Here is a 27,658-nt window from a genome sequence, read left to right on the forward strand (position 1 = left end):
AGTTAACTGGAAATATGAGTCTCAGGACTTTTCTGTCCATATTTTTCTGCAAACTCTAGATCTGAGCCTTTTGAGTATCTAGAATTATAGGTGTGAGACGCTTGTTGCCAGCTCCAACTACTATCCAAGGAGACACATGGCTTTATTGATACAGCTGGTTGGCCTTGGTTTATGATTAGTGGAGATTGGAGTTGGAACTCCAGCCTTTCCTAGGGCCTGAGTTGGTAATTCTAGGCATCTTGTCACCATTCATCAGACAGAATTGCCTTTAGCCTACTTGTCACAGAATTGAGAGGTAACTACCAAGTCTCCTGGAATTCAGGGCCAATGCAAGGGATATCTGTTGGTTCTGAGTACCAGGGTTGCCATTTCCATAGCCTTTCAGGCCTCCAGATTTGCCTGCTAGATCGCTGTACTTCCTATGCTTCCAGCACCTTTCACTCACAAGGACTAGGGCAGGCCCAGGACTCTGCTTTGAGGTGCCATGTTTGTTTATTGGGTGAAGAATATGAATGTAAGAATCAGCAAACTCACTCAATCCAGGGCATAGAAAGCTGTTCACAGGCTTTCAGGATTTCAGCTTGACCATTCTGGGGTTGACTCCCACTGCCCCTACCTTGAAGCATCCTCTTCAGAACCTAGATCAAGAGGGTCCATAAGGGGGCTGCATTGCATCTCAACACTGCCTAGCTGCTTTCCTGCTAAGCTGCTCCTCCTGCACTCCTCCTGCTATGTGTGATGAAGGGGGCCAGAAAATCTATACCAAAATAATCCTGCTATAGCATGTGGGGTCAAAGTTCATAGGGCATAGAAACATTTTCCTGGGTTTTCATACTCAGGAAAATGAATGATTATTCTCTTTTTTGATTGGTTTTGTTTTTCATTATTTCTGGATGCTATATATGTAAACACAGACTGGTTCAAATGTGCTCTTTGAACAATGTCTTAATTTGATAAGCAGACATCTCACAATAAGTCAAATACCCAATAGCCCCATTTGTCAAAGGTCTTCTCTTCTCCAACACCTTCAAGAAGATGCAAGAAAGAAAAGAAAATATTTTTGTAACCCTTCTCTTTGATCCATGTGTGAACACAAAGTGTGGATCCAAAGTGTGGATCAAAGTGTGGTAAAGCAACAGTCTTGACCAAAAAAGCTCAGGGATAGCACCTAGACCCTGAGTTCAAGCCCTTGGAACAAAACAAAAGCACAAGAAAACAATCCACAATATGTATGGGATATATGGATATACCTGTATTATACCATAACTATGCTGTAAAAATAAACCTATTAGAAAATTTAAATTTGTTTTCTTTTGTAGCTCAGTACCCGAAGCTCAGGCCTATAATACTACTTTCTCAAGAGACACTTCTCATCAACTCACCAGGAAAAAGCTGGGAGTGAAAGTGTTGCTCAAGTGGCAGAGTGCCCGCCACAAGACTAAAAGCTAAAACAAAAAGCTTGAGCTCTGTATTTAAACAGAATACTGGACCAAAATATTTCTTTTGTGTCCCTGTCTATCTTCTATCTTTCTAGAGTGAACTGAATCAATACTGTTCCATTTTTACCAGAGAAAAAATTGGATCTGAAAATGGTGCTGGGAAAACTAGATATTCACCTTCAGAAGATTGAAACTCAGTTGCTATCTCTTACACCATACCACCTACACACACACACACACACACACACACACACACACACACACACACACACACATTAATTCAATTTAATCAAAAGATCAGTGCTAGAGAACCTGCTATTGATTACATGTAACACTCAGATTAGCCCCTTCCAAGTCAAATCTCTGGGGCTAGGGAGTGAACTCCAGGCCAGACACACACTAGGCAATGCTCTAACATTTGAACTGTGCCTCTATCCCTTTTTTATTTAATATTTGTGAGAGGGTCTTACTACCTTGCTTCAAAGTGCCACTGAATGTATAATATCCTTGCACTGTTCCCCAAAAGCCCAAATTACAGCCTCTGCCAACATTTCCAGTTTTTCTCATTTTTCTTCCTATCTTCCACACACATAATCTCACTTCAGAAGATACTTTTCTCAGGTATTTGTTCTGATGAAAAACTGACTACTTGCCGGGTGCTAGTGGCTCACGCCTGTAATTCTAGCTACTCAGGAGGCTGAGATCTAAGGATCACAGTTCAAAGCCAGCCCAGCAGAAAAGTCAGTGAGACTCTTATCTCAAATTAACCACTAGAATACCGGAAGTGGTGCTGTGGCTCAAGCAGTAGAATGTTCGTCTTGAGCTGAAGAGCACAGGGATAGTGCCCAAGTCCAGAGTTCAAGCCCCACGACTTACGAAAAACAAACAAAAAACCTGACTACATGCAACCCAATTAATATGCAGCAATCCCTTGTATTTGATGCACTGACATTTTATAATCTAAAAAGAAAACAAAAAAATCCACTTAAAGTTCTATGAGGGCAGAGTGAGAAAGGTGAGGGGCCCTGGGATTAGACATGTGGGACTCCTGACCTAAGTGGCAGAGTAAGCACCTTCCCCACATCAGGACCTTCATGACACCAAATCTGCACCTTTGTCCTCTGTCAGTGTCCACAATGACTACCCCACTCATATCTGCCACCATTTTCAACTTGAGAGAAGCTTTATGCAAGTTTTGGTTGCCAAGATGCTCAATGACAGAGCTCCCAGAGAAGGGGCTGCTTGCTGGACAGGAAGGCAGTGGTCTCTCCTGCTGCTGAGGTGTTTCCCTTGGAGGCACTTGGCCAACACCCTGCCCAGCACCAAGTTCCACCAGAGCTAGGTCATCAGCTACCTGAAGGGTGAGCCAGTCCCAGTCTTGTACTCTAGGGACAGCAGCTTCAGAGACTGCTCTTTCTCACAGGTGCTGAGCAGCTGCTGCCCAATCAGAAGCAGACCAAAAGAGGCAGGTCAACTCTAGTCGCTATAAGAACTAGCTGTTCCTCCAATTTGAAGAAAACACCTATAAATATAGAGACAAGTGTCACTTCATGCACAGCATCCATAAGCTCCACAGCCTAGCCTGCCATCCCAAGTGCAAGATCTAGTACCTTCCATGTCACCAACCTTTGCCTCTATGAGCCCTGCTGCCACTTCATCCTCAAAGCCAAGGAACACAGAGCCCTGGCCAGGACCTTTCTGCAGACCTTCCCTATCTCCAGCATAGCTTTAGCTTTGCTGGATTTTCCAGTGCCAATGAGACTGCTGCCACCACGAGGCTGTTAGATAGCCCCACGTCGATCATCCCAACACCCATCCTTATTGCCGATGACCTCCTGGGCTCACCCAACCTTCCTGATGGCACCAATAACCCCTTCACCTTCTAGAGTCAGGTATTTGTTCTTTACCTCTTTCATGGGGCTGCCTTTCATGTCTACCCCACCACCTTCCTATTCTGATCCATGTCTGAGTTCTCTCACATGTTTGATTCTCATGCCACCCCTCAGAATTCTCTGTTGGGTCAAGGCTACCTGTGCAGTACAGCAGGAGCCATGCTGGGTCAGATTCCCCCATCTTGGACAATTCAGGAGACCTGCCCATTTTCAGCAAACTTTCCATCTCATATGACTAAAGCACCAGGGTAAGGAGGAACACCCCCAATCCATTCCTTCTACTCCCCTTCCTCCTGCACCACATCCTAGATCCAATTAATCACCAAAAACCTGGAAGTGACCTGTATTTCAAGTGGTACAGTACTAGCTTCGTGCTAAATGAAGCTCAAGGATAGCTCCTGTCCTGAATTCAAGCAACAAGACCACCACAGAACATCAACAATAAAAAGATGAGTGATTTGGAAATGGAAAAATGCCTTTAAAGTCAAGTAGATCCACTGAAATGGAAAAAATAACCCTGTCCTATGACTAAAGGACTCAATATTGTACTTTATTTTACTTTTTATCAGTTGTGGAGCTTTAGTCATGGCCTGGGCAACGTCCCAGAACTTTTTTGCTCAAGACTAGCACTCTACTTCTTTAAGCAACAGCTACACATCTGGTTTTGGGGGTGGTTAATTAGAGTAAGAACATCACAGACTTTTCAGGCTGGCTTTGAATTGTGATCCTCAGATCTCAGCCTCCTAGAAGCTAGGATAACAAATGTGAGTCACCAGTGCCCAGCTAGGACTTAATATTTCTAAAAGAGGGCTGGGAAGTTGGCTCAGTGGTAGAGCGCTTGCGTTGCATGCCTGAGGCCCTGGGTTCAATTCCTCAGCACCACATAAGCAAAAAGAAAAAAGCCAGAAGTGGCGCTAGCTCAAGTGGTAGAGCGCTAGCCTTGAGCTGAAGAGCTGAGGGACAGCGCCCAGGCCCAGAGTTCAGGCCCCACGACCGGACCCAAAAACATAAAATATTTCTAAAAGAGCAGTACTTTTCAAATTGCCTTTGCATTCAAAATACCCCTTACAAGATTGTGACCTGGGTTTAAATTAATTGCAAAATTCATTCTAAAATGTGTAGGGGACTATAAGAAATCCTAAACAAACTAATTGGATACTGCAAAAACAAGAGGAAGTTAAGTAGGGAAGGATGACTCACATCTGTGATCTTCGCTACACATAAAGAAGAGATCTGAGGACAGTAATTCAAAACCCACCTGAGGAAGAAAAACCTTTCCAAAAATTATTTCCAAAAAAACAACAACAAATATCCAAAATTGGAGCTATGGACATGAGAAAAAACTGTTCAAGGACAGTATTAACATATACTTTTCCTTTTTCCTGTATATGTTTTTCTTTAGTTTAAAATTGCCATTGCCCAAATTTTGTTTCTCTGATATATTTATCTTTCATGCCACCTTGGAATTTGAACTCAGGACCTTGCTCTCTTGCTTATTTTTTGTTCAACGCTTGTACATAGAACTTTAGCTACACCTCTAGTTCCTGACTTTTACTGATTCATTGAATAAGGGTCTTTAAGATTTGTCTGCAGGTGCTGCTTTGAACCTCCATCTTTAGAATATGCCACTTTAGAAGCTACAATTAGTGAGATGGTCCATGACACCTGGCAAGTCATTTTCCATTTATGCAAGTCTTCTTTCTCCTATTTATGATGTATTTTATGTCAGTGTTCATATTTCTTATGTATCTTTTTTCCAAATTTTTTATTGTGATTGATTACATAATTTCATAAATTTCAAAGTATTTTGGGATAGTGATGCTTAGTTAAAGTCACAAACACATTCTAACACTCATGGGACAAATTGCCTATCATGGTCCATGAAGTTTATGATTTCTATGGGCTTTGACTATACAGTTATTTCTTCCAGATTGAGTGATATTGCATAGTGTCAGCTGTTTTCTCTTTCCCACTCATTTCCTCCCTCCCATCGCTGCCTTTAAGTTGCTTGGTTTGTTTTGATCAATGTCCGGTGCAGCCGATGGGTCCCACTGTTGTATGTTTTCCCGTTTCCCTCTAGTTCTGTGTCCTCCTCCTAGTTTCCCTCTGATGTGCACATATATACCATATGTGGTCAGCGGTATGGGGTCATTTAGTAATCATTGGACTAGATGAGTGGGGGTCTTTTGTTTCTCGAGTCTTGTTTACTGTGTTGTATCACCTTATGTTCTGGATTTAACATCCACTTATCAGGGAGACCATGTGCCATTTGTCTCTTTCCTCTTGGCTTACCTCACTCAACATGATTTCTTCTAGTTCTATCCATTTCCCTGTGAATGCCATTATTTTGTTCTTTCTAATGGCAGCATAATATTCCATTAGATATAAATACATTTTTTTGATCCATTCATCTGTAGTGAGAGCATCTGGGTTGTTTCCATATTGTGGCTATTGTGAACAGTGCTGCAATAAACATGGAGGTGCATGTGTCCTTGTATCCTGGTTCCTGTTGTTCAGGATAGATGCCTAGGAGTGGTTAGTGCATGGTGACAGGCTGGAGTCCACTTTTAGTTTTCTGCATGTGGTCACCCAGTTTTCCCAGCACCAGTAGTTGAAGAGGCTGTGCTTCTTCCACTGTATGTCTTTGGCTCCTTTGTCAATTATCAGCTGACTATAGGCATGTAGTTTTATTTCTGGATCTTCTATTCTATTCTCTTGGTCTTTGGGGGTCTGTTTCTTTTTGTTGGGGGGGGGGTCCGGTCGTGGAGCCTGAACTCTGGGCCTGGGTGCTGTCCCTCAGCTCTTCAGCTCAAGGCTAGCGCTCTACCACTTGAGCCATAGCACTACTTCCGGCTTTTTTCTTTTTGCTTATGTGGTGCTGAGGAATCGAACCCAGGGCCTCAGGCATGCAAGGCAAGTGCTCTACCACTGAGCCACCTTCCCAGCCCATCAGGGGTCTGTTTTTGTGCCAGTACCATGCTGTCTTTGTCATTATGGCTCTATAGTAGAGTTTGAAGTCTGGCATCGAGATCCCTCCCTTGTTTTCTTTTTTGCCTAGAATTATTTTGGCTATTCTAGTTCTTTTGATGTTCCATATGAATTTTTGGATTGTTTTCTGTATTTCAGCAATGTACGTCATTGGGATTTTAATAGGAATTGCATTAAATTTGTATATTAATTTTGGCATTTTCACTACATTAAGTCTGCCTATCCAAGAACATGGAAGGTCTTTCCACTTTCTGGTGTCCTCTATAATTTCTTTCTTTAAGTTTTTATAGTTTTCATTAAATAGTTCTTTTGCATCTTTGGTTAAGCTAATTCCTAAATAGTTTATTTGGGGGGAGGGTATTGTGAACGAGGCTGTTGCCTTGATTTCCCTTCCTGCTTGTACATTGTTTGTGTACAGGAAGGCAACTGATTTTTGTGGGTTGATTTTGTATCCTGCTACTTTGCTGAATTAGTTTATAAGTTCTAAGAGCTTGAGGACGAAGTTTTGGGATCATGGAGTTATAGTATCCTGTCATCTGCCCAAAGAGATAATTTAACTTCTTCCTTCCCTTTGCGGATCCCTTTAATGTCTTTTTCTTGCCTTTTTTCTCTGGCTAAGGTTTCCAGAAGTATATTGAAGAAGAGTGGAGAAAGTGGGAATCCTTGCCTGATTTTAGGAGAATTGGTTGTTTTTCCCATTAAGTATAATATTGGCTGTTGGTCTGTCGTATATGGCTTTCATTGTTTTAAGAAATGTTCCTTCTATTCCTATTTTTCCCAGAGCTTTTAACATGAATATTGTCTCTTATCAAAAGCTTTTTTTCTGCATCAATGGAGATAATCATGGCTCTTGACCTTGGGTCTGTTGATATGATGGATTACATTTATTAAATTATGTAGGTTAAACCATCCATGCATCTCTGAGATGAAGCCTACTTGGCCATGATGTATGTTTTTTTTATATGTTTCTGGATTCTGTTGGATAGAATTTTGTTAATGATCTTTGTGTCTGTGTTCATCAAGAAGATTGGTCTGTAGTTTTTTATTGTTGATGTTGTTGTTGGGTCTTTGCTTGGGTTGGAAATGAGTGTGATATTGACATCGTAGAATGAGTTTTGGATAGCTCCCTCTTTTTCTATTTCATGGAAGAGGCTGAGGAGTATGGGTGTTAGTTCCTTTTTAAAAGTCTTACAGAATTCCATAGTGAATGCATCTTGTCCTGGGCTTTTCCTTGTTGGAAAACTTCTGATTGCTTCCTTTATCTCATTGTAAGATATTGGCTTTTTTAATTGATTGGTTCTTTGTTCAGTTTGGGTAACTTGTATTTCTCTAAAAATGCATCCATTTCTGATAGGTTTTCTTTCTTAAAGAGTATGGATTCTGGATATAGTTCTTTAGAATTGCTTGGATGTCCTGGGTATTTGTTGTGATTTTTCCCGTGGCATCCCTGATCTTGTTAATTTGGGTTTCCTCTCTTAATTAATCTTGCCAAAGGTCCATCAATTTTATGTATTTTTTTAAAAAATATTTTTTTAAAAAAATACACTTTTGGGCATTTACCCAAATGTATACAAACAAGACCACACTAAAGCTACCAGCACAACTATGTTTATTACAGCATTATTTACCATAGCAAAGATATGGAACCAACCCAGAAGCCCCTCAGTAGATGAATGGATCAAGAAAATGTGGTATATATACACAATGGAATTCTATGCCTCCATCAGAAAGAATGACATTTCCCCATTTGTTAGGAAATGGAAAGGCTTGGAAAAAATTATATTAAGTGAAGTAAGCCAGGCCCAAAGAAGCATAGTTCCCATGGTTTCCCTTATTTGCAATATCTAGTATAGGTATGAGTCAAGCAGAAAAGTTCAGATAATGTGATGTTAGAAAAACGAACCCTCAAATATGTATTTTAATGTTTTCGTTTCTTTCATGCATGTGTTTCTAACGCATTTATAAGATTATTTCTTTGTTGCTTTGTATGTCCCTCCCCCACAGTATAACCCCCGCTTTCACTTTATTTGATGTCAGTATAACATGTGGAGGAGATGGGGACCAACAAGTCGTTTAAGGATTCAGGTGGACCTGTTGCAACAAGGAGAATTACAAAATGTCATGTCAAACAAGCTTTACAATATCGGTGTGGGGGGGGGAGGGGGTATGATTGGGTAGGGGGAGGGGGGAGGCTGGGAAGGGAGGTGAAGGGTAAACAAAGGAGGAGGCTGCAATGCTTGGTAAGAAATGTATGCATTATCCTGCCAATGTAATTGTAACCCCTCTGTACTGTATGCTCTCAAATAAAATAAAATTAAATTAAAAAACAAAAAAAACAAAAAAAACAGCTTTTTGTTTTATTAATTTTATTTATAATTTTCTTAATCTCTATCTCGTTAATTTCAGCTCTTAATTTGGTAATCTGGTTCCGTTTAGTAACTTTAAGTTCCACTGTTTTCATGTTTTTCTAGTAATTTACAACATGGGATTATTTACTTAGTCCATCTCTATTTTCTTGATGTGGACACTGAGGGCAATAAATTTGCCCCCTCAGGAATGCTTTTGCTGTGTCCCACAGGTTTCTTGATGTGTATTCATTTTCATTGAATTGTGGGATCTTATGTATCTTGTTAAATATTTTCTCCCCAAACTAGGTTTTTGGTGTTATTTAAGGTGAAATTTTCTTAGATGTTTGCATGAAGCACAATGGATGTGTAATGATACTTGAATTCACTGTTGGAAGAGAGTCCCATGAACCACTACATTTACTCTGGCATTTGTCCCAATTGACAGATTATGAGCTTGAGGATCAAGGAGGAACACCTTTCTAGGATGTCTGGTCTGCTATGTCCTAGAGCTAGTGTAGGGACCCTATCACCATATAGAAGCACGGCCTGGACTTTTGCCACTGCCTATGCATTTAATAGTTGCCTCTATATTCAGTAGATGCTCTTGTACAGCTACAGGTGTTTCAACACACTCAGGACCCATGTGCCTGGGTCATCAGATTATAGGAAGAAAAAATCCACAGTATATAGGATTCAAGAATTGTACAACATAAATATTGACGTTTTAATAGAGTTAGAAGAGTAAATAAAATAAACATTTTACATCAATCATGACAAAAAGTAAAATAGATATTTTCCCAGGGAGGGGAGAAGGAACCTATAACACTAGATCTTCCTATAAGTTGCCTATAAGCAGAAATTCTAGGTCAGGGTAGTCAAAGGGATCTACCACCTCATTACAGGAAGGCTTTTCTTCCTGAGTTGAGGGAGGGACATATTCTTATTTCTCCATTGGAGATTGGTTTTCCTGCAGCAGATATTCTGTGAGGACAGACTCCCTTTCCTCAACTGAATCAAGCTTTCAGACATCACCCGAGGCCTCATGCATGCAAGGCAAGCACTCTACTACTGAGCCACCTTCCCAGGCTCTGAAGGTGCTAATTATATCGAAGTGATTATTATATACTCAACAAGGACTGTATTATCACTATACACCCTAAGTATGTACAAACACTACTTCAAATTTAAGCAGAACACATCAAGGTTTTGAAGACATATGCCTGTAAAGCTATCTACTTGGGAAGTTGACATTAGTTCAAGACCAGTCTAGTTATACCTACACAAAGCTCCTTCTCATTCACTTGCTATGTGTGGTGGCACACATCAGTCATCTCAGGTACAAGGGAGGCTGAGAGTAGGAGGATTTTAATCCCAGGCCAGCCTGGGATTAAGTTCCCTGTGGAAAAAGTTCCTTGTGACTCCAACAAACTACTCAAACAAAGAAAGAAGTGGTGCTGTGGCTTAAGTGCTATTTCCACAAAAAAATTCTCGTAAATGTGTATATATATTAAAAAGGTGGGACTGTAGGGCTGGGAAGATGGCTCAGTGGTAGAGTGCGTGCCTTGCATGCCTGAGGCCCTGGGTTCGATTCCTCAGTACCACATAAGCAAAAAGAAAAAAGCCGGAAGTGGCGCTGTGGCTCAAGTGGTAGAGTGCTAGCTTTGAGCTGAAGATCTGAGGGACAGCATCCAGGCGCAGAGTTCAGGCCCCACGACCGCCCCCCCCCAAAAAAAGGTGGGAGTGTGGAGGAGGCTCAGATAATAGTAGACTGAATGGTAGGCAGAAAAATCAAAGGCAAATAATTTCAAAGTACAGGAAAACTATGTATAAGTAGGACATAAAGAACCTCAATGACAGCAGTTGACCAATAGTAGATTGTGGCTCTTTAGAGGAAAAGAAAACAGCAGAGAGGGTTTTTCTACCAAAATATATGTATTTCTGAATCACTATAGTGAAACTCCTTGCTTGGTGCAGGTGGCTCACGCCTGTAATCCTAGCTACTCAGGAGGCTCAGATCTGAGGATCACGGTTCAAAGCCAGCCCAAATACTTCTTCAAATAGTTTGTTCCAGGCAGGAACATCCATCAGACTCTTATCTCCAATAAACGACTAGAAAACCGGAAGTGGCACTGTGGCTTAAGCAGTAGAGCACTTGCCATGAGCTGAAGAGCATAGGGACAGACAGTGCCAGGCCCAGAGTTCAAGCCCCATGACCAACCAAAAACAAAAACAAACAAACAACGAAAAAAAAAAACATAGTGAAATTCCTTGGTGCAGTTCATACATACACAGAAATGCCAGGAAAGAAAAACAGGCTCAGATGTGAAGGTGGGCACAAGTGGGAAAGGTAGGGAATTGAATCTCATGGGAGAAGAATTATAGAGGGGCTGATGTTGATTGGGATATATTTTATATATGTGTGGAAATTTGACAAATCCTTTTGTGGCTAATAAAAATTTAATTATTTAATCTAGCAGCAATGGCTCAATTCTAGCTACTTAGGAGGCTGAAGTTCTGCAGAAACAAGTTTCAAATTCAGACAGAAAATGTTATTGGAAACACAGTCTTTAAAATAATAGGCAAAATCTAGCTTGCATATGTGTTTCTATCATAGCTGGGTCAGCTGAGAAAGCAAGGTAAGAAAGAGCAAGGCTCTGATGTCAAAAACCAGTACTTGAAGGGGAAAAGGGGCATTTTATAAGTCATAAGAATTGTCTGTATTCAGTAGATATAAGTTCATATCAAATTCATAATTTAAATTTTTATCCAGTGTTATGAGCTCTATTTTATATTGTAGATACCACTTACAAAACAAAAATGTGATGTATGTATGTATCTCTCTCTATATATATTTATCTATGTATCTATGTATCTATTTGTCTATCTATCTATCTTCTATCTATGTGAGTGCCTGAGTGTCTTCTATTTTGCCAGTTCTTGAATTCAGGGCATGAACTCACATTCCTTAGGATTAGCTTGATTGCTCATGGCTGGCAAACAACTGAGCCAGGCCTCCATTCTGTCTTTTGGTTAGTTTATTACAGATGGAGTCTGTGGACTTGTTTTTAGGATAGGAGTGGCTTCAAATAATTATTCTCCAGTTCTCAGGAGAAGACCAGCTAGGCTTATAGGCACGGGTGAATGGTGGAAGGCAAAAGGCTTTCTTTCAATGAGGTCTAGTTTGTTTATATATTTGTCAATAATATTGTTGGTATGTTTTTTGGAAAAAGTAATTTCTTAATGCAAGATCATAGTGTTGGAGCACTAGTCTTGAGCAGAAAGTTCAGGGAAAGACCTTGGCCCTTGGTTCAAGCCTCAGGACACACACACACACACACACACACACACACACACACACACACACACACACACACACAGCCTAAAATGTATAAAAACTATGCCAACTTTCTCAGGACACAAGGCTTTTTTTACATAGCTGCCAACTTTGGCTCAAATACACAGGCATCCAAAGAAAACTTTATTTTTATCTATTCTGCATTCATGGTGATTTCTTTGAATAACCAGTTCAAGGTTCTAAAACCCACAACATAAAAGATCTCATTGAGATAAACAGATGGACACACAACTGTAATCCCTTCACTCAGAAGGTTTTGGCAGGAGGATTGGAGTATGACTCAAATGTGGTTGACACACCAAGACCTAAGGTAAAACACATCAAAAATGAATAAATAAAATATCAGTCCCATGAACCCTTGCCTTATCTTCTTTACTCCCTAGGTCCAGGATTATGGTGTTCACCACATCACAACCTGTTTAGTTATTTTAAGAAACAGATGGATGCCGGGCACTGGTGGCTCATGCCTGTAATCCTAGCTACTCAGGAGGCTGAGATTTGAGGATCGAGGTTCAAAGCCAGCCCGGGCAGGAGAGACATGAGACTCCTATCTCCAATAAAAACCACCAGAAAACCGGAAGTGGTGCTGTAGATCAAGTGGTAGAGCGCTCGCCTTGAGCTGAAGAGCTGAGGGACAGCGCCCAGGCCCAGAGTTCAAGCCCCATGACCGACAAAAAAAAAAAAAAAGAAAGAAAGAAACAGATGGTTTTCCCTGATGCAAAGGGTCAGAAAAGGGTAAATGTTGTTCAGAGTCCTTTGGTGGAAACCAAGTCCTTAGCACAAAATGCAGGGATGTTCTTATTGGTCTGTTCCAATGTAAACACAGCAGATGGGCTCCTAACCCCAGGCCCCTGGACAGCAATGTCTCTGTGCAATACTAAGGTGAAGGCAGTTCCAGACACCAGAGGAAGAGCTGATTGTATGTGAGGATGAAATTCAGCAGGGTCAAGCTTGCTTCTCAATACACACACACCACTACTACCCTTACCACCATTACCACTACCACCACCACACCAAAGAGTCTTTAGCATTCTGGCCATCTGCCTCTCCCCAAAACTTATGCTATTATACAAGTTATTCCAAGACAAACTCATCAGTGTTGAAGGGATTGAGTTGCCACTGTTCTTTCTATACCTTCCAGTGTTTCGTGTTTCAAACTAGGAAGGTCTAAGGTGACCACATAACTGCCTAAGTTGAAATGATGTTTGCATGGAGACCTAGCTATGTAATGGTGGACAAGTTGCATAACTTCAATCCTCAGGTTTTTTTTAATCTGCAAATGGGAATAAGGATTAGTATAGGGGTGCATGCCTGTTTACCTATTTATGGACAGAAGGAGAATAGCAGTCCACAGCCAAACCAATGTGAAAGAAAATGGAAAAAAGCAAAAGGACTGGAAGCGTGGCTACAGTGGTAATGTCGAGGTGCTGCCCTAACTTGTGGAGAGCCCTGAACATAATACCACTGGAATTCACCAAAGCAAATTGAAATACCTCGGAATGCCTGATAAAATATCTGTAAGAAATAATGAAAATATAAACATGTGTCACACATCCCCTCACCCCCTAGTCCCCATATCCTATGCAGGACAGAGCTGAAAGCTCAGTAAAGACTTGGTGTTAAGGATATAGGCCTGGGATGGGCCTAGTGTGGCCAGAGTTGCTCTGACAGGTACTGTTACCAAGCAAGAATGCATAGGCTATCCTTCCTCACACATGTGTTCATTGCCTTCTCCAGGCTATGGGATGAACATGTCTGAAAGCACACTTGAAAATGTGCTATGCAACTGGGAATATGGCTTAGTGATAGAATGCTTGCCTAGCATGCATGAAAGTCTGGGTTCGATTCCCCAGTACCATATAAACAAAACAAACAAAAGAAAAGAAAGCTAGAAATTGCACTGTGGCTCAAGTAGTAGAATGCTTGCCTTGAGCAAAAATAGGCTCAGGAACAGTGCCCAGCCCCTGAATTCAAGCCCCAGGTTGGCAAAACAAAAAACAATAATAATTTAAAAAAAAACTTGGTACTGCCGTGTGCCAGTGCCTCACGCCTATAATCCTAGCTACTCAGGATTCTGAAATCTGAGGATTGTGGTTCAAAGCCAGCCTGGGAAGGAAAGTCTAGGGGACACTTATCTCCAATTAGCCACCAGAAAACTGGATGTGGCACTGTGGCTCAGATGGTAGAGTGTGTGCCTTGAGCTGAAGAGCTCAGGGACAGCACCCAGGCCCTGAATTCCAGCCCCAGAACTGACAAATTAATTAAGTAACATTTTTTCCACACATATCCTGAGCTCCCAACCCCACAAGTACTGAACATAATATGACTAAAATGCAAGCTTAAAGTGCAGTGAAGACTCAGAGGCCTGGGTAGGAACCTAGAGTCACCAAAGTTGTTCTGGTTGGCACCAACGTACCAAGCAGGAAGGGACTGGATGTCCTTTCTCACATACACCTTTACCTCCTTCTCCAGGCCACAGAATGAACATGAAAGTATAGATGAAAATTTGGTGCAGACTTGGAGAAAGGCGAATGACCTGGGCAAGATATGAGTTTGCGAGAGCAAGTTCTGATGGGGTCTTTCTAGACCATCCCACATTGGGCCATATACCATGAACCTCTATTAAAGATACCAAGCTTCCATACTCTCCACATTTTATCCTACAGTCAGAAGAAGACAACATGCATCAAAATCTTGATGGCCAGGCTAAGAGCTGAGGTGCTTGCCTAGCTTATGAGAGGTCATGGGACACAATACCACTGGAATTTACCAAAAAGAAATAGAAATAATTTTGAATGCCTAATAAAATGTGTATCAAACCTATATGATGAAAACAAAAATCTTTTTGTGTTGGTCCTGGGGCTTGAACTCAGCCTAGGTGCTTTTCTTGAGGTTTTGTTTCCCTTTTGGGGGAAGGGGGGAAAAGGAAGGGAATGGTTGGTGATTATTGAAGAAAAAGGACTTTTCTACCTGGACTGGGTTCAAACTGCAATCTTCAGAGCTTCGCCTCTTGAGTAGCTAGGAAAGCAGACATGAACCACTAGCACCTGGCAGAAATGTTTTCCACAGATCCCCTTATGCCCTAACTCACTATCTTCTCCAAAGCAAGATTTGTTGAGGTCCAGCCAAACCATACTACATTAGGCCTTATACCCAGATCCTACACTCATAATTCCAGGCTTCTGAACCCTTTGCATTTTCTCAGCACCTGAAGTGAAAGGAAGTCTCTGTAGAACAAGGGTTCAGCATCCTGGAGCCTCTTTTATGCTGAGAGTGATCTGGAGTATGGCTGAGAACAAAAAGAAAAAGCCATCTAGAACACACTTTCTGCTCTCACCTTCTGATACCACCGCCCAGCTTCTAATGAGACAGATCTCAGGTCAGGCCTGACACAGTGATGGTAAGGGACATGACTCAGTGTAAAGGTGCCTACCTAGCTTGAAGGAAGCCATGGAACACAGTATCATTTTCATGTTCTTAACTCTAGACAAAATACTTTCATATGCCTAGTACAATGGGAATAAAACCTAGATACTGGAAAATGAATGTCTTATACAATTTCCCCAACCCCTAGGCTTTGCTAAGGACATGAAAACTCTGAACAGGCTGATAATAGATGCAGATTCTGAGTTAATCAGACTAGGAATTGGCCAGAACATGAAGCAGGCCCAGACAATGAACATGGCCCAGACCTGAGCAGGTCCAGAGTTGAAGCAGGCCAGGTGCAGACCCAGACTCAAAGCAACCAGGACTCCAAGCAGCCAGGACTCAGAGCAGCTCAGACTCAGAGCAGGCATAGAAAAGATGTGGACATACTGTCTGGGAAGGTGGCTCAGTGGTAGAGTGCTTGCCTTGCATGCGTGAAGCCCTGGGTTCAATTCCTCAGCACCAAATAAGCAAAAAGAAAAAAGTGGGAAGTTGTGCTCAAGTAGTAGAGTGCTAGCCTTGAGCTGAAGAGCTGAGGGACAGGGCCTAGGCCCAGAGTTCAGGCCCCACAACTGGACCCCCCCCCAAAAAAAAGGAAAAAAAAGAAAAGATATTGGGCATAGGCTGGACTACAAGGAGGCCCAGGAACAGGTCTGGAATTGGAACCAGCATAGACTCAGAGTGGGCACAGAGTCTGAGGGGCCTAGACTAGGAACAGTCTTGGACTCAGACTCAAAGGACACCTGGACTCAGAGTAAGCACAAGAAACGGACTTTGACTTGGACTATGTGCTGCAGACTTAAAGGAGGTCCAGGCTAGAAATATGCCTGTAACCAGAACTGGTGCAGATTTCCGAGCAGGCCCAGACTACAAAAGGCCTGGACTCGGACTCTAAGGAGGTTTGGACTCCAGGGAGGGCCAGACTCGGCACAGGGTTGTATTCACTAAAAACAAAATGAAATCACTTAGTAGGACTAATGAAATGTGTATATGTGTATAAGACCTATATGCTTCATATGTGCAATTAAAAATTTAGAGGAATAATGTAGAAGTAACTTGTATTGAAGCTCTTCTGCTTTCATCCTTGCTATGACCTCTTCCAAAAACAAAAATCTCTCCTCACATTCCCAGGCTATGCAACCCCTTCCTAGCCCAGCCCTGAATTAGCTGTGTGTATCAAGCTGGACACCTACATCTCTTGAGCCTCAGTTTTTCTGAGAAAAAGGAAATGAGACCAGCTTCTACTCTGACATCAAATGCCCAATTCAAAAGGTCCCTCCTCTGAGAAGCTTCTCTGCTCCTCAGGAACGACAAGTATGGGGCCAGAGATTGTCTGCCTCTGGCTGTGTCTCTACATTGGGTATGCCTAGAAGACCAAGGTGGACTCTTTTTCTTAACACTGGGTACGTGTTTGCTGAATTTATGAAATTTTGCTACTATGCACATTCATCTTTACACCTTAGAAATCACCCCAGATATTCTTTCCTCTGGGATCCCTCCAAGGGCAGGGAGTACCCTATTGGGGTATCACCTACCTGAACACAGAGCATCCTAGAGGGGCATCACCTGCCTGAATACAGAGTACCCTTTGGGGATATCACCTGCCAGAACAATCCATTACTACCCTCCAGACACATTTGTCTTCATGGGCAGCCTAGATACCAACGGTACCACCTAAAAGTAAAAGGTGGCACTGCTGGGAAGGCCCGGGAATTGCAGAACTGCCAGGTAAGATGTTGATTCACTGCTGCAATGACTGTCAGAGCCAAACCTAAAGCTGCAGGACCAGCAGAGGAATCCCTGTGTTTCCCAGGCTACTACCAAACTATCAACTGTAATTCTTGTTCTTCACTGTGTGTTTTAGGTCATCAAATTAAAATCTCAGAATCCCTAACCCAGAGAATTAGTAATCACTTTGTGTTGATTAGAACAATATCAACTGTAAATGACAGAAAACACAAAACTGAGCAAAAGAAAAGGTAATGTACTTCTACCTGAGAATGAGAAGCTGAGGTGCAGCTTCAGGCTCAGCTGTATCCAGGTGTGCAGGCAGCATTGTTGCAGTGCCCTGCATGTTCAGTGTCTAATGTCTTCTGCTTTCTCTACAGTCCATGGAAGGGGGAGGGGTGGGCTCTGATGGAGCCACAAGCCCCAACCCAACCTGTCTAGGTCTTGTGGTCTCTTCTTGGGCCAGTCAAGATTCAGGACTCTGGGATGCTCTGTCCAAACCAGTATCCTTCCTATCCCTGGAAGATGAAGAACTCTATAAAGAAATTGTTGCAAGTGCCTCCCAGAGGAGAAAGATAAAGCCCACTATTAGCCACCTTCAGAACAATGAGCTACCTTTTCTCAGCTTATCCTGAAATGAAAATAGCTTTGTTGCACATGGCTTTCCCTCCTTATGAGCACTTCTAGGGATACCTAATGTGTCAGGCTCCTGTGTTAGATACTGATCTCAGCCTGGTTATTATGATTCCCTTCGCAAAAACACTACACACACACACACACACACACACACACACACACACACACACACACACACACACACACACACACACACACACACACACACACACACATGCCTTCCAAGTCCAAAATCTGTTGGGTTGAAGATGGACATGCATGGCTTCAGGACTAGCTTCACAGTCATAGATGCCATAATCATAGATAGAACAAATATCTCCTTCAGTCACCTACCTTGGTTTACTTCTCTCTCACTCTTCCTGCAAAATTCATGCCAATTGCCTATCACCATGCACCAACATCAACTCAAAATGGATTAAAGACCTTAACATTAAACCTGAATCTCTGAAACTACTGCAGGACAGAGTAGGAGAGACACTTGAACTAATAGGCACAGGAAGGAACTTCCTGAACAGAGTCCCAGGGTCACAACAAATTGGAGAGAGACTCGACAAATGGGACTACCTTAAAATAAAAAGCTTCTGCACAGATAAAGCTATCACAACCAAGCTAGAAAGACAACCAACTAATTGGGAAAAAATATTTACCAGCAATATATCAGACAAGGGGTTAACATCCTGTATATACAGGGAACTCAAGAAACTAATCCCTCCCAAACCCAACAAACCAATTACTAAATGGGCAAGGGAACTAAAGAGGGACTTCTCAAATGAAGAAATAAAAATGGCAAAGAAACACATGAGGAAATGTTCATCATCCCTGGTGGTGAAGGAAATGCAAATAAAGACAACCCTGAGATACCACCTTACCCCAGTCAGAATGTCCCACATCCACAAATCAGCCAATGACAAATGCTGGAGGGGATGTGGAGAACGAGGAACGCTATTACACTGCTGGTGGGAATGTACATTCATACAACCACTTTGGAAAGCAGTCTGGAGGGTCCTTAGAAAGCTAAAGATTGACCTCCCTTACGACCCAGTCATACCACTTCTAGGCATCTACCCTGAACAACAGGAACCAATATACAAGGACACGTGCACCTCCATGTTTATTGCAGCACTGTTCGCAATAGCTAGGATATGGAAACAACCTAGATGCCCCACCACAGATGAATGGATCCAAAAATTGTGGTATCTATACACAATGGAATATTATGCAGCCATTAGAAATGACAAAATAATGGCATTTGCAGGGAAATGGATGGAGCTAGAAGGAATCATGTTGAGCGAGGTAAGCCAAGAACGAAGAGACAAACAGTACATGGTCTCCCTGATAAGTGGATGATAAATCCAAAATGTTAGGTGATATGACAAAACTAACAGGACTTAAGAAACAAAGAACTCCCACTCATCTGGTTGAACCACTACTAAATATCCCCATGCTGCTGATCACATATATGGTATATAACATATGAGCACCGTTATATATTACAGACTGTGATAGACAATTTGCTCCAGGAAAGTTAGAATGAACTTGTGACTTTAAATGAGCATCATTATTCCACAATACTGTGAATTTCCGGAAATTAAGTAATCACTTAATCACAATCAAAAAAAAAAAAAAAAAGAACCTTGGGGAAGGGAGGGAGGGAGGGGATGGTGGGGGGAAAACAATGGAGGGGGTAACAATGTTCAAGAGGAAGTGTACTCATTACCTCATTCATGTAACTGTAACCCTCTGTATAGTATCTTTACAATAAAAAATTTTTTAAAAAAAAGCCAACATCCAGGTTCCAGTGGTTCAGGCCTGTAATCTCAGCTACTCAGGAGTCTGAGATCTAAAGATTATGGTTCGAAGCCAGAAAAAAAAAAAATTCATGCCAATTTAAAGTATGCTATATAAGGCCTTCCTTTTGTTTACATTAAGAAGCATCTTCTCTTATTCTTGGCCATGACCAGATATTTGATAATTTGGGTTGCTAATTACTCAATCCTAGCAAAACAGTTTCATGAGGGGATCTTTAGGAACCTCTTCAGAAGATTATAGCCCTTACATGTCCTCTTAAGGCCTTGAAAGCCATGCTTCCATGAGCTTCATCCCTAGGCCTTCCCAACCATCGAAACTTCTTCCCCTTCCTCACTAGTTCCTAGGGACAAGCACGTAGGGGTCCTAGCACAAGAGGCAGGTGACTCTCTAGTCTCTACAAACGATTGGATTCGGTATGCCTGAGATGACTGAGTCCTAGCCACAGGTACCCCTCATTCCAGAGGCACAAAATTAACATCTCACCAACTCTGACAAATTTCCTTACATCGGTGGAAGAGTCTCCTCAGTCTCTCTCTCTCCCCTCCTACACAGGTTCTCGCACACTCTGCTTCCATTTCTTTTCATGCATGTTCACACCTGAACCCCTGTAATTTTCTGTCAGCACAGGATGCCATCTGGGAAATTCACTCCTGTGTATGTCACCAGACAGAGGTAAGGTTTAGTGAAGCTCCCCTTTAAATATAGTAACTCTTCACTTAGGGTTCTTGACTTTGATCACAGAATTTCTGGACAAGTCAAAAAACTTGGCAGAGCTTTGTTAAGTAAACAACAAGGAAACAGACAGACAAAAGAGCAAACAGAAGGGTAGGGGCACACTCTAGCAAAGTGTTGCTGGTCTCATAGGGATACAAAGCACAGAGACACACACACAAGGGGACACCCAGAAAGACACACAGGTCCTTGAGCTGTTGAGTATTTATAGGGGAAAGGCAGGGGGTCTGGCTTTGAGTTATGCAAAGCTGGGTGCTTTGTCTTTGCTTTTACTACACCTGGTGTTATACTCTGAGTTTCCAGGAAAGAATGCATCCTGCCATAAAGCAGATCCTTATCCTTGAAACAAGGAGACACCCTGAGTCTGCATTTTGGGGCATCCTGTCAAGTAGTTGTGAATTCTTGGGTGAGAAATGCATCCCTCAGGAAAGAATGCATTCAGTTGCCTCTCTTTGAAGCAAAGATAGCATTTCTAAGATTTTAGGTGCCATATTTCAGAGTTGTCAACAAAAGGCCTCAGTTTCCATAAGTTATCCTGCTTCTTGTAAACCTCTATAAGTTCTCCCTGGCCACCTACCTTGGCAGCCCCTACCCACATTGTCCAGCGCCTGGCCTCCTTTCCCCATGTCCTTTAGAAGCCCAACCCCTAAGAGAGGCTGCTAATGGGATGCAGGGGTGATATAGGGTTTGTGTGGATAAACCTGAATGGAATAGTCTCCCATAGGTCAGGTTGTTCTCGGGGAGGCCTGGCGCCACAGAGAGTTGGAGATGCCTGCAAGTCCTTCTCCGTGGGGGAGTGCTGGCTTTATCGCTCCATAGTGTCTTGGTCTGATAAGGCACTGCAGGCCTCGCAGGCCTCCGTCACCCTCTCCTACCACCACAGGGCCTCGGAGAGCGGAGAGGGGAAGCAGGGAGCAGACTTCCCCCACTTTCTGGCACAGTGGCCCTCAGCAGGGAGGGAGAGGCGCAGGCCACCTTTCCTGCTGACACAGGGACTTGGAGCTGGGCACAGGCAGCCCTCACTTGCCGGCACAGCAGGCCAAAGTGGGGAGAGGACGTGGGCCATCCTTGCCTCCCTGCACAGAGGCCCGAAAACGGGGAGCAGGGCGCAGACCATACTCACCTACCGGCACAAGAGTGGGAGCCACCCTCACCTGACACCACTAGGGCACGGGGAGAGGGCTCCCCTCACTGCTGACACCCAGGGGCAAGGGCAAGGGCAAGTGTCAGGACTAGGTGGGAGCACGTGGGGTCCAAGGATAGGGGAGCGCTTGCAAGGGGCAGGGTGGCATGTGTGAGCACTGTGAGGAGCGATACATGCAGGTTGCACTGGGCAGCCAGGAGGCAGCAAGAGCCACAAGGTGAGGAGTGGGGCTGGGGAGGGATGGAGAACATGGGGGCGTGTGTGCAGGGGATGGGGTGATGGGATGGGCGGGACTAAGGGAGGGCTCGGAGAGAGCGGAGCTGTGAAGGAACAGGGCTGTGAGGAATTCTGCACTTGAGGAGGGAGGGGCGTGGCGTGAGAGCAGTGGGCCTGGTGTGATGTCAACACATCTCACAGGTTGTTATTGGGCTGTCCTTAAATCCCTTACTCCACCTATATCCATTTTTCTTCCAAAACAGCTCTGGTAACTGTGGATGTCCTTTTTTCCTCACCACCATCCTTTTCTCCAGCTCCCTACAGATGAGTTGTACCAGAACACAACTAAGCATTCTTTTTTTCTGGACCTCTTCCACAGCTATTATATGAATACAGAACTGTTTCCAAAGTTCTACTTTGAAACCTTCAATATCCTAGAACCACCTCCTTAACTGTCACCATTTAGATCCTTGGTATAAGGAAGTGAGATTTGTGGATTTCTGTGACCTCTGAGTATTGACTTTCTCAGCTGTCCTTTTGACTATGTTTTTTGTATATATGGACTACCCTAACCCCTAACCCGCTCTACAGCCTCAAGACTTCCACTAAAGAAGGGATCCCAGCTTCTTTTTAATTTCTATAGCACAAATCACTAGCAACTTATGTGTTTTAATTATCCCCATTAAGCTATACACTCTTCACTCCTTTTGAGAGAAATAACTTTATTTTCTTATTGTTCCTAGTTCACTAACGTTATGTTTTGAATAAGAAATGTCCTCCACAGGCTCATGTGTTGAATATTTGCTCTCCAGAGGGCAGTGCTATTTTCAAGGATTCTAGAAACTTGGAGAGATGAGGCCTAGCTGAAAAAAATAATTCAATGAGGGACACACGACTAGGCCTTGAACTCAGAGTTTAGGTGCTGTCTCTTAGCTTTTTCACACAAGCCTTGCACACTACCACTTCAACTCCACATCCAGCTTTTGTTTCAGTTGTCAATTGAAGGTAAGTCACATGTCTTTTTCTGCCCTGTCTGACTTTTATCGATCAAAGCCTCCTGAGTAGCTAGGATTACAAGCATGAGCCACAGATGCCCTGCACAAGCCTCATCTCTCCAAAGATTCTGTCCCACAACATTGCTATGCAATGGACAAAGCTCTGGTCACAGGACCTTTGGATCATTTCAAAACACGTTCATAATAACTCATGGTATAACTTAAGATTTAAATTATTATATAGTTTTAAATTTATGTGTTTTTCCTCATTGTAGAATCTCCTACAAGACTCAGTAGATCCAATGACAGGAAAGGAAATGAATTTGTCAGTCTCTGAAAGTTTAGAATATATTCATTAACTTCCAAACTTCATGTAAACCAGAAGTTATGCTGTTTCCTGCCTAAAAAGAGAAAATTATCAGCATAGTAAAAGTAAACATTTATAGTGAAAAGATATATTAGTAATTTGCTAATAGAGCAAATCTTCACCCATCTACCTATCCTTCTCATCAAAGGGAAAGAAAATAGTGACATGGTAAACTAACCTGTAAGCTCTTATTACTTAACATACAATCATGGACAGTTAACCTGGTGCTGAGGGCTCATGTCTGTAATCCTAGCTACTCAGGAGGCTGAGATCTGAGGATCATAGTTCAAAGCTAGCCTGGTAAGAAAAGTTTGTGAGACTCTTAGCTCCAATAAACTTCTCCAAAAAAGCCAGAAGTAGCACTGTGGCTCAAGTGGGAGAACATTAATCATGAGTACAAAGAGGCTCAGGGATAGCACCCAGGCCCTGAGTTCAAGCCCCAGGACCACCAAATACATACATACATACATACATACATACATACATACATACATACATACATACATACATACATACATAAATAGATAGAAATAAATGAAATCAGAGACAGACATTATAGGACTATAAGCCAATTCCAACCTTGTTTTTGTAAATAAATTTAATTGGAACACAGACAATTACATTCGTTCATCCATTCATATACTTTCTGTGACATCCTATGTGTTATTAGGGCAAAGCTGAGTAATAGCTACAACGACAATGCCCCACAAACTCTAACCTTGTACAGAGAAAGTTTGCTAACCCCTGTCCTACATCATACAGGCATCAATAACCAAAAATTGACTGAGAACAGGCACCTAAGAGAAATGTTCAGAATAAATGAAAGAAAAACAAGAAAAGTAGGTTAAAGGAAGATATCAAACATAAACTCCACCTAATCCATTAATTATGAAATAATTAAGAAAATAAAAGTAAAACTAATGCTTACTGAGTGCATACTCCTCTGCCAGCCAGGGAAAGATGAATGTTCCACGGAAAAGCAGGAAGTGGAGTTGCTTGCACCCAAAGTGTGTGTGTGTGGGGGGGGAACAGCATTAAGGAACATTTTGGTGATTAGCAAATTCTGTGAGATCTAGCCACTGTTCATGTGGCAGATTGCCAACAGACTTGGATATACACAAGTCTTTTTTTTTTGTTTTTTTTTTGGGGGGGGGTCCAGTTGTGGGGCCTGAACTATGGACCTGAGCACTGTCCCTCAGCTCTTCAGCTCAAGGCTAGCGCTCTACCACTTGAGCCACAGCGCCACTTCCGGCTTTTTTCTTTTTTTGCTTATGTGGTGCTGAGGAATCGAACCCAGGGCCTCATGCATGCAAGGCAATGCGCTCTACCACTGAGCCACCTTCCCAGCCCTATACACAAGTCGACTCAGGTTCAACAGTTAGAAACATTATATTGTCCCATAAGAGAAACATCATTGCTGGATGACATTTCAAAAGAACAAGAAGATAGCCTTCTCTAGAGGAGAGATCAGATTTTCGAATGATCCATTTGCATTGACTTCTATGGCAGCCTGCATCCAATCTGTAATGCCTGAGAGGACCTGGGTCTCAAGGAGCAATGATTCCACAGGTTGTGGAATATTTTCATGGTTATTTCACTTGTGTTCACATACATATCTCAATATTTATATAATTATCATTATATGCCAATGATTTCTCAGTAAGATGGTTTAAAATACACAAATATATGAAGATAGCACAAACAGAAAGACACATAGATGAACATGTTTTGGGAACCAACCCAGACTTGTGGGAATGATGGAATACAGCTAAACATAATGTTTGCATTTAAGGTAGGAATTATAATCCACATCAGATTTCTCTGTGATGATAATAGGCCCCTTGATCCTACTGTTGAGGCTTTCACAGTGGGCTAAATCTTCCCAAAAGTCACTGCTTGTAAATATAGTGAAATGCTCCAATTCCCTGTATTTACTGATTTATTGTTGACTCCCTCAGCACACTCATCTGCTCTGAGCACTGTCCTACCTGAGACTTGCAGTACAGAGCTTATTCTATAGCAGAAGGACAGGCAAATATCAGCTCCCTCTAAAAAAAACAGAATGGTAGAAAGATAGCCTCTTCAGTAAATGGTGCTGGCAAAATTGGTTAATGACTTGTAGAAAACTAAAGCTAGATCCTTATATATCACCCTGCACCAGAATCAACTCCAAATGGATCAAAGACCTCGGAGTCAAAGCAGACACTCTGAAAACATTACAGGATGGATAGGAGAAACCCTAGGTCTCCTTTGCACAGGCCGAAATTTTCTTAATAGAGACCCAGAAGCACAACAAATCAAAGAGAGGTTGGACAAATGGGATTGCATGAAATTGCAGAGTTTCTGCATGGCAAAGGACATAGCTAGCAAGATCAATAGAAAGCCCACAGATTGGGAGAAGATCTTCACTAGCCATACAACGGACAAGGGTCTCATAGCTAAAATATACCACGAACTCAAAAAATTAAATCCCCCAACAACAAATCTTCAATGAAACAACTGTCCAATAAATAAGTGTGCTGAAGACTTAAAGAGAAACTTCTCTGAAGAGGAAAGAAGGATGGCCAATAGACACATGAAGAAATGCTCAACCTACCTAGCCATAAAAGAAATGCAAATCAAAACAACATTGAGATACCACCTCACTCCAGTTAGAATGGCACAAATCAAGAACTCTAGTAACAACAGATGCTGGAGGGGATGTAGACAGAAGGGAACCTTACTGCATTGTTGGTGGGAGTGTAAACTTGTTCAACCACTTTGGAAAGCAGTATGGAGGTTCTTCAAAAGACTCCACATAGGGCTGGGAAGGTGGCTCAGTGATATAGCACTTGCCTTGCATGCATGAGCCCCTGGGTTCGATTCCTCAGAACCACATAACCAAAAAGAAAAAAGCCGAAAGTGGTGCTGTGGCTCAAGCAGTAGAGTGCTAGCTTTGAGCTGAAGAGCTGAGGGACAGCGCCCAGGCCCAGAGTTCAGGACCCACCACTGGACCCCCCCCAAAAAAAAGACTCCACATAGAGCTCCTCTATGACCCAGCAATTCCACTTTTGGGCATTTACCCAAATGTTTACAAACAAGACCACACTAAAGCTACCAGCACAACTATGTTCATTGCTATTTACTATAGGTAAGATATGGAACCAACCCAGATGCCCCTCAGTAGATGAATGGATCTAGAAAATGTGGTATATATGCACAATGGAATTCAATGCCTCCATCAGAAAGAATGACATTGCCCCATTTGTTAGGAAATGGAAAGACTTGGAAAAAATTATATTAAGTGAAGTAAGCCAGGCCCAAAGAAACATAGGTCCCATGGTTTCCCTTATTTGCAATATCTATTATATGTCTGAGCCAAGCAGAAAAGGTCAGATAAGGTGATGTTACAGAAATGAACCCTAAGATATGTATTCAGATGTTTTTTTTTCTTTCATGCGATTGTTTCTAACGCATTTATAAGATTATTTCTTTGTTGCTATGTATGTCCCTCCCCCACAGTATAACCCCTGCTTTCACTGTATTTGATGTCGGTATATTTTGTGGAGGGGAAGGGGAAAAACAAATCATTTAAATAGGGATACAGGTGGACCCATTGCAACAATGAGATGTACAAGTCATTATGTCGAAAACGAACTTTACAACTTTGGTGGTGGGGGAGGGAGGCAGGGAGGATTAGGTGTGGGGCAGGGGAAGGATGGGAAGGGATGGGAAGGGGAAACAAAGGAGGAGCCTACAATGCTTGATAAGAAATATACTCATTATCTTGCCCATGTAATTGTAACCCCTCTGTACAGTATTTTTACAATTAAAAAAATATATCAGCTCCTTCTGCTGATAAAAACTCCATTTAGTGTTCAGGACTGTAATCTGAGAAATGTCTCTGGGGTTTGTGCTAAGATGGACTTTCCTTATGGCAGCATTACAAGGTAATTTATGAAAACTAAGAGATACTAAATATATGACTGGGTGTGAGTGAGGAGACAGTAGGTCTTTGTGAAATTTCCTGGCCAGGATGCTCTGTGTTCGCAAGTGTGCAGTGTGAAGTGCAGCTGGTGGGATCTGGAGGAGGCTTGGTGTAGCCTGAGTGTTCCCTGAGACTCTCCTGTGCAGCCTCTGGATTTGGCTTCAGTAGTTACTACATGAACTGGCTCTACCAGCCTCCAGGAAAGAGGTCTGAGTGGCTCTTATACATTAGTGGTGATAGCAGTGACAAAAACTATGCAGACTCTGTGAAAGGTCAATTCACCATCTCCAGAGACAACTCAAGGAGCACGCTGTTTCTGCAGATGGACAGTCTGAGAAGATAGGACATAGCTTTGTACTACTGTATGAGACACAGGGGACCCAAGTGTGACCCCAGACATTAACCTCCCTGATGGTTGCTCAAGACCAGCAAGTGTACTCAGCACCAGCATGGGACGCTCTGTGCCACCACGGGGATGCTCATCACACATTGATTTTCAGGATCTGCAGGTACAGAGGAGAAGCTATGGCCATCTGTCAGCATCTGGGGCTTCCTCTCTGTGTAACATTTTCCCACAGGAGATTGTCACAGCAGATTCTGATGTTCTGTTTTTGAG

At 42.5% G+C, this 27,658-nt stretch overlaps 1 long non-coding RNA gene and 1 pseudogene across 1 annotated transcript in view; one reads left to right on the forward strand and one right to left on the reverse strand.

Annotated features, from left to right (window-relative positions):
• The window catches only part of LOC138815543 (uncharacterized), a 62,174-nt gene that overhangs the window by 21,011 nt on the left and 13,505 nt on the right, over positions 1 to 27,658 (reverse strand). The window lies entirely within an intron of this gene.
• Positions 2,576 to 3,570, forward strand: LOC138815541 (mRNA decay activator protein ZFP36L1-like; annotated as a pseudogene).

This window comes from Dipodomys merriami, unplaced genomic scaffold (assembly GCF_024711535.1).
Source record: "Dipodomys merriami isolate MVZ:Mamm:240054 unplaced genomic scaffold, mDipMer1.0.p SCAF_65, whole genome shotgun sequence".
Taxonomy (NCBI): domain Eukaryota; kingdom Metazoa; phylum Chordata; class Mammalia; order Rodentia; family Heteromyidae; genus Dipodomys; species Dipodomys merriami.